Genomic DNA, 8,248 nt, shown 5'->3' with positions numbered 1-8,248 from the left:
CAGACAGGCCACATGCTTAAGGAGACTCCCAGTGGCGGTGCACGTCTCTAAATGTATCCCGCTAATAACTGGTCTCTCTCTCTCTCTCTGGAGTCGCTGTAGGACTACACTACGTTTTAACCAGAATCATCTCCCTGATCCACAACCTGCTAGCTCCAGCATTGACAAACCAGAACAGTATAAACCTTCTTCTCTCTAACAAAACTACTTTTGAAGCAAGCCATCCTTCTTAAGACACATGTCTGTAAATCCATGTGTTGTGCTGCATAAACCAGCAAAATTCCTGGGAAAAAACAAACTTGGGTTCCTTTGGAATCTTGACAGTTCTTTTCAATGTGGTGCATGCAGCTTCACAAACTACTTCTTTAGAAAGAAAGAGATCCTGACATATAATAAAAATAACAACCAGCATGTCAATTTGAGGTCTTGGTGTTTCAGACTTGTGCATAATATAACTATTTATCTTTCATTACAAGGACTGATAGATGGAAATTTCAGGTACAGTCTAATTTAGAAATTTAGCTATTAAAAGATATGAACTTATGTTAATGCACTACTGACTAGCTATTGTCTACTCCTATTTGTCCTACAATGAAATCCAAATATCAGAGAGCCAGAATACCCCAATGGCAATTTGTTTGGAGCTGATTTAGATTGTGTGTGTACAAAATTAATATTTTAAACTAAGAAATGAAAGCAAATGTTATGTGCATAATATGACAAATTAAGCAAATGTTGTGGTGACTGACAGAGATTTAGAGCCCATTCACACTTTAGGGATGTAAATTTCCAGAATTTGTCTGGCATTTTTCATGCCTTTAACAGCACTTTTCAAGCGTTTTTAAAACGTTTTTCAGGCTTTATTTGGTTTTGGCCATTATCATGTATTTTTCAGGTCTTTTCCACCATTATTCAAGCATTTTTCAAATGTTTTCAAAGAAACAGTTTACACAGAAAATATGATTGATATCATTTCCTTTTACCATTTTGTGAAATCTGAGGTGAACTATTTTTGTGAGGCGATTGCTATGACTCTAGAATGTCTTCTATAATGTTAAGTGCTTTTAATCCTGGTGATCACAGTACTGAAGAGAAGCTCCTGTCAGCATTATGAGTGCAGATATTGGGTTCACCTGGTTTTGCAGCAAAGGGAATCTAGGGGACAATTCTGGAGTTTTAATGAAAAACTCAGACAGCACTCTAAAAATTCCAGGATTACACACAGGTTTAGGGTCACAAGAAGCCAGTGATTATCCCAGCAGCACAGGGTGCAAACAGGGTATACGGTATTGCAGGACTTTGCAGGGTTCCATCAAACAGCCAATCACAAAAGAGTTTACTACATGTAATCCAGTAACAGAAACCTGTTAATAAAGTACTTGTTTTGTCTGAATATAGTAATTTTATATAGATATTTTGAATCAGTGTGATCTGATTAAAGATGGAAAACAGATCAATCCAGAAATGCATGGGCCGAGCATGCAAACCTCATACATTTGGCACTGAAAGGCAGGAATGACAGCTGTGTACCACCACTCTGCCTATATGTTGAAATATCTGTACTAAAATTACTAAACTTCAGCTTGATTAAAACTAAAGGTAAACATAACCAAACAATCCAAATGATATGAAAAACTGATATTAAAAAAGTAACTAAATTCTACTCCCCTACAGTCTTGCAAGTCTTTCTGCAGTACACAATACTGGACATTTTACTAATGTGAAGATATAAAAGCAGTTAAACCTTGTAGATGGAAATATTACATAATAAAATATGAATAATTCTTTAAAATTACCCAAATTGTATTTTAAAAGAATGTTACTTCTTTGCAGGTACCCATGCACTTATTAAACCTTGCATAAGGAAAAATTTGAAAATAAAAGCAAGCACCAATTTTACCACAGCCCAAATCAAGATTTAGTAAAAAGCTAAATATTTTAACTGGTAGGCATCTTTAATGCTAAAAGGTTAATTCAGGCCAGAATTTTTGAAAAGTAAAACAATTTTTAAAGCCTTTCCAAAATCAGAGGTAAAAAAACATACATTATTGGGTTGATTGCAGAATTAAAGAAAGTTCGTTGTAGCAAAAATTTGTATGCTACGTTTGAAAACATAAATCAGTAAAAGAGCTAAGTAAATAATAAAGATACACAGTCAACAGCATCATTTAAAAACACAAATGGCGATGTTTATAGTTTTATCAGCTATATGCTAAGTTTTTCTAATCCTTGCATTCTTGTCTGATCTCTAGATGCTCCTTGCACCACAATGCTCTCCATTGCCTTTGCATCCCTTTCTGCAACAATACAAAAACCAAATATGATTAAAAACAGAACGAAAAAATGTTACATAAATCAAATGTAAAAATTAATACAACATTTACTTTATGCTTAGTGCTACTTGCAGAAGAAATCATACAGGTAATGAAAAGCATTAAAAAAACACAGAACATTGACCAAATCCACACATTAATCACCAAAATCCAAATGACTTTAAATGTCACTTTCACAGAGTAAAACAGAAGATAGCAAACAGCTTAATAACGGTCACCAGCAAGAAGGACATTGTGTTAATGTCTTTGGTTTATATTTTATTTTTTTGTCAATTTAATGCATGCTTTTCCTTTTTATACAGTTGTTGTGGTTCTTTGACTTCCTATATGGTTTTCATATCTTAGATTATAATTGTAATAATTTTTTGCTAATCCCGTATAAAATCGTCATTATATCACATTTTATTTTGTTTGTGTTCTGTTCATTTTTTATACTTATTGTACTTCTTTATTTGATTCCTTGTTTATTTTACCTGTTTACATTTTATTCATCATAAGCAGGCTAAAAATAACTACTAAGACCTTGAGTTTCCTCGCTTTTTTTTTGCTCTTCTCCTTTCATCACAAACATTTGGGTAACATTTTTGAATATCAGTTTGTTTCTTGTTTGTTCTTGAATTGTTGATTTCTTGTGATTTATGACCTTTTATATATTTCTGCCTATACTTTCTTATACAGTATTATTTTTAGTTTTTTTGGTGTAATAAATTTGTGTTTGTTTTGTATTTTGGCTTGTTTGATTTAGTTGAAGTAATTTTCAACAAATCATTTAAATTACCCAACCCGCTTTATCCTAACTACAGGGTCACAGGGGTGTGCTGGAGCCAATCCCAGCCAACACAGGGCATAAGGCAGGAAACAAACCCAGGGCATCGGCGCCAGCCCACCAAAGGGTGCGCACGCACACACACACACACTAGGGACAGTTTAGAATCACCAATGCACCTAACCTGCATGTCTTTGGGAGGAAACCGGAGCATCCGGAGGAAACCCACACAGACACGGGGAGAATATACAAACTCCACGCAGGGAAAACCTGGGAGGCGAACCCGGATCTCCTAATTGCTAGGCAGCAGCGTTACCCACTGCGCGACCATTCCGCCATCACTTATCCAATTATTTAATTCATTTGGGAGCTCACAGTCCATTTTTCATTTTTATCTATCTATCTATCTATCTATCTATCTATCTATCTATCTATCTATCTATCTATCTATCTATCGATAAACCAGAATCATAACAAATAGTAAATGAACAAGTTTTAATAAGTGACTAACCTAATTGTAAATCATAACAATTTTCAGTTCTTCTTGAAGCTAATGAATGAACTAACTTTTCAAGATTGTGTAGATTTATAAATGGTGTTAATTTTGCAATACGGAGAAAACAGAAAAAAATGAGACAACTACAGCTTATAGTGCAGGCTACTTAATAACTTGTAAACTAAGGTTGGGGCTGACATTTTTCTGTGGCTGCAGATTTTCTTCTCTTAGCTTGCATTGCAATACCTCTTCTATTCACAAGATGGAGTAGTGAACTGCTGAATAAACCCATCCTATGTACAGTATGCTTCATTGCTGAGCAACACTGATAAGACTTTAAAGCAGTAAAATATTGGTAAAAGATTAAATCAAAAAATTAATATTTTGACAGTCAAGCAAAACTTTACATCTTTACATTACATTTTTCAAGCAAGACTTGATATTTACAGACGCCAGTTAAAATCTGCATGCAGTTACTTGGCACTACTAATAACATGCTTTACCTGAAGTCTACATGCATGCATTTTAAACAGGAAAAATACTATGCAAATATAAATAATGCAAAGATAAGATGCAATCAATGTATACTATTGCAAAGAAAATGAACTACAGATGAAAAAATCGCAGGGGTTTTCTATTCCTTATTTATAACCTAATAATATGTACAAAATAAAATTAGACTAAGAATTAGAAATGTGTGCTTGTGGATTATTTAATTATGTTGTATCTGTGACTTTGACAAGGTCAGGGTGCTTTGCTTCATTGCCACTTCATTCATAACCAATTCATTAAGCAAGCATTCATATCTATACAAAAGTTTGTTATTTTATTACCTTCCATAATCCAAATCAGTTTCAGGTACAGCAACATTGGATGCATATCAGAAACCAATCTTTGACAAGAAAGCGCCCCATTGCCGGACATGCATGGAACTAGTTTCAAATTTTCTTTTTGAATAAAGGAGACACCAAAGAAAATCAACAGCAGAATGTACAGATTCTCCACATGTGTAAGTCAAGGTTAGAAAGTAAAAATCTGGAGAAATGAGGCAGCAGGACTAACCACATCCCAAAGATTTGCACATTAGGTTGGTTGGTGACTCTAAATTTGTTCAGTGTGAGTGTTTGGGTGTCATGCAGTGGGCTGGTGCCCTGTCCAAGGTTGGGTCTTATGCTTGATTCAATGTTTCTGAGAAAGACTGCACCCACTGCCCTTACCGTGTCCAAATACACTATAGTTGCATAATTGGTTTCAGAAAATTGAATAACATTTTGAGGCATTATGTTTGTGACTTGTGCATTATTAATACTTTTGGCAAATGTGTGGGGAGTTATCCCTCTTTATTGTGTGATGTAATGTAATGGTTCTGTTTTTAAAAGGTTGTATGGTCCTGAATGTTTAACCTTTCACCTGTCCATCCATTTTTTGATCTTGTAAAAATCAGTTTTATGGCTACAGTGAGCAGAAGTAATGTCAGTGGCATAAAATAAAATGAAACAACCCATCACAGTACACAAACACAAAAATAATGCCCGTTATAATTTTGATCAATAACTTTGTATAGCCGTGAGGTCAGAAACATCAGCAGATAAATTACATTTTTTTCTAAGTGGAAAAGCTGTAGAGTACCACCCTTTATAGGTATGAATTTTGTTTTGTGGTGGCTCTGAGGCTAGGGATCTGCACTGGCAATCGGAAGGTTGCCGGTTCAAATCCCATAACTGCCAAAAGGTCCTTAACCTGCAATTGCTGAGCACTTTGAGAAGTGAGAAAAGTGCTGTATAAAAGCAAAGAATTATTATTATTAAGAATTATTCATTTTGTTAACACAAAATATATAGAATTACCATTCATTTTTGTTTGAATTAAGTCAGATGCACATAATTTAAATAATTTCAGTTACATTTTTGACAGGCAACACTGTAGAATAGACGTTCAGAAACATTAACAAATTGTCATTTTCTTATTCATTCTTACTATTATGTTATAGTTGTCATATTATTGTTAAATTGAAAATGCTGAAACTCTATTAATTATGTTTATTAATTGAAGTAGCAGATTATTAAATGTGAACTATTGAGTTACAACAGTTTAAAAAAAATGCTTAACTAAACAGATGGAGGACAGGAGAGAATTAAGGGTGTTTTAGAATGCCAGATTTGATGTTATAATTAGAACATTAGAACACTCTAGACAAGAACAGGCCATTCAGCCCAACAAAGCTCACCAGTCCTATTTACTTATTTCTTCCAAGAAAACATCAAGTCGAGTTTTGAAAGTCCCTAACGTCTTACTGTCTACCACAATACTTGGTAGCTTATTCCAAGTGTCTATCGTTCTTTGTGTAAAGAAAAACTTTCTAATGTTTGTGCGAAATTTACCCTTAACAAGTTTCCAACTGTGTCCCCGTGTTCTTGATGAACTCATTTTAAAATACAAGTCTCGATCCACTGTACAAATTCCCTTCATAATTTTAAACACTTCAATCATGTCACCTCTTAATCTTCTTTTGCTTAAACTGAAAAGGCTCAGCTCTTTTAATCTTTCCTCATAATTCAACCCCTGTAACCCTGGAATCAGCCTAGTCGCTCTTCTCTGGACCTTTTCTAACGCTGCTATGTCCTTTTTGTAGCCTAGAGACCAAAACTGCACACGGTACTCAAGATGAGGCCACACTAGTGCGTTATAAAGGCTGAACATAACCTCCTTGGACTTGTACTCCACACATCAAGGTGCTATATAACCTAACATTCTGTTAGCCTTCTTAATGGCTTTTGAACACAGTCAGGAAGTTGATAGCTTAGAGTCCACTATGACTCCTAAATCCTTCTCATAAGGTGTACTCTCGATTTTCCTTCCGCCAATTGTGTATACAAACCTAATATTTTTACTTCCTATGTGTAATACTTTACATTTACTGACATTAAATTTCATCTGCCACAAATCTGCCCAAGCCTGTATGCTATCCAAGTACTTCTGTAATGATATAATGGATTCCAAATTATCTGCTAATCCACCTATCTTGGTATCATCTGCAAACTTAACCAGTTTGTTACTTATATTCCTATCTAAATCATTTATATATTGTCACGCTGGAGTCACAGATTTGCACAGAGACACAGCAGGTTGTAGAAAACAGGAATTTTATTCAAACACTGCAAACAAACATTTGTTTCTTTTTCAAAAGCTTAAAAGTGCTCAATGACAAGTCAGAGATGACAGTTACGCTAGGAGCAGGGAATGTCAGAGAGAGAGAGATAAAAACAAAACAATCAATTCCAAAACTGACAGGCGCTGCACAAGGCTTTTAAGTAAGCGGAGTACCGCGCAAGTCTTTATTACGTGTTATAGCGCAAGTGAGAAGGGTAAGGAGCCACGTGAAGGTAGACTGTGTTTCAGGGGTATTCCCAGGGGCGTCTGTGTCCTTTCGGGATGCGATCACCCCTCCAGCTTACACCCTCCCCCTCAGCTTTATTCACATTCGTGTGAATCAAGTGACTCTCTTTAAACACATTACTTTAACATGGCCTTCGCATAACTTCACTGTAATTAAAATCCTAATACTCTGTATATCCAACTTATTATAATAACTATTCATGGTGGCTCTAAAATCTGTACTAACCCCTACTCTCTCTTCTGTTTCCTTTTCCGTTGTCCTTTTGGTGGTGGCTTGTGCCACCACCATCTACTTAAAGCACCGTGATGTTCCAACAATGATAGATGGATGAAAAGCCAGAAGTCAGCATGACCATCATCATCAAGTGACTCCATGAGAACCCTAAATACAAAGAGGACTGTTTCATTTATGTAAGGTAGAATGCCCAGAGGGGACTGGGTGGTCCCGTGCCCTGGAACCCTTGCAGATTTTATTTTTTTTCTCCAGCTGTCTGGAATTTTTTGTTTTTTCTGTCCACCCTGGCCATCGGACCTTACTCCTTTTCTATGTTAACTAATGTTGTCTTATTTTAATTTCTTATTTTGTCTTTTATTTTCCTTTTCTTCATTATGTAAATCACTTTGAGCTACTTTTTGTATGAAAATGTGCTATATAAATAAATGTTGTTGTTGTTTACCAGGTTCAGGTTCATGTAGTCGTGATAATGCGTCTGCGTTGACGTGTTCAGAGCCTGGTCGATGTTTTACTGTGAAACTGTAAGGTTGTAAGCCCTGAAACCATCTCATGAGGCGAGAGTTTGTATCTTTCTGTTGGTATAACCATTGAAGTGGAGCATAATCAGTTAACAAAGTGAAGTTTCATCCCCACAAGTAATAGCGAAGCGCTTCCACAGCCCACCTAATTGCCAAGCATTCTTTCTCAATTGTAGAATAATTACGTTCCCTAGGAAGTAATTTCCTACTCAAATATGTGATTGGATGTTCTTCTCCATCAAAAATCTGTGATAGGACTGCACCTAAACCAAATGCACTTGCGTCTGTTTGCAAGACAAAATCCTTTGTGAAATCCGGGTTCCTTAGAACCGGATAAGAAGACAATGCTTTTTTTAAATCGCTGAAAGAACGTTCACAATTTTCTGTCCATAAGATAGGTCGGTTTTTCCTGCATCTAGTAAGTTCTGTAAGAGGAGCAGCTCTATGTGCAAAATTTGGAATGAACCTTCTGTAGTAACCAGCAAGCCCCAGAAAAGCACATAC

Source organism: Polypterus senegalus, chromosome 3 (genome assembly GCF_016835505.1).
Source record: "Polypterus senegalus isolate Bchr_013 chromosome 3, ASM1683550v1, whole genome shotgun sequence".
Classification (NCBI taxonomy): domain Eukaryota; kingdom Metazoa; phylum Chordata; class Cladistia; order Polypteriformes; family Polypteridae; genus Polypterus; species Polypterus senegalus.
The sequence above is the reverse complement of the archived record's forward strand: the minus strand, read 5'-3'. Positions refer to the sequence as shown.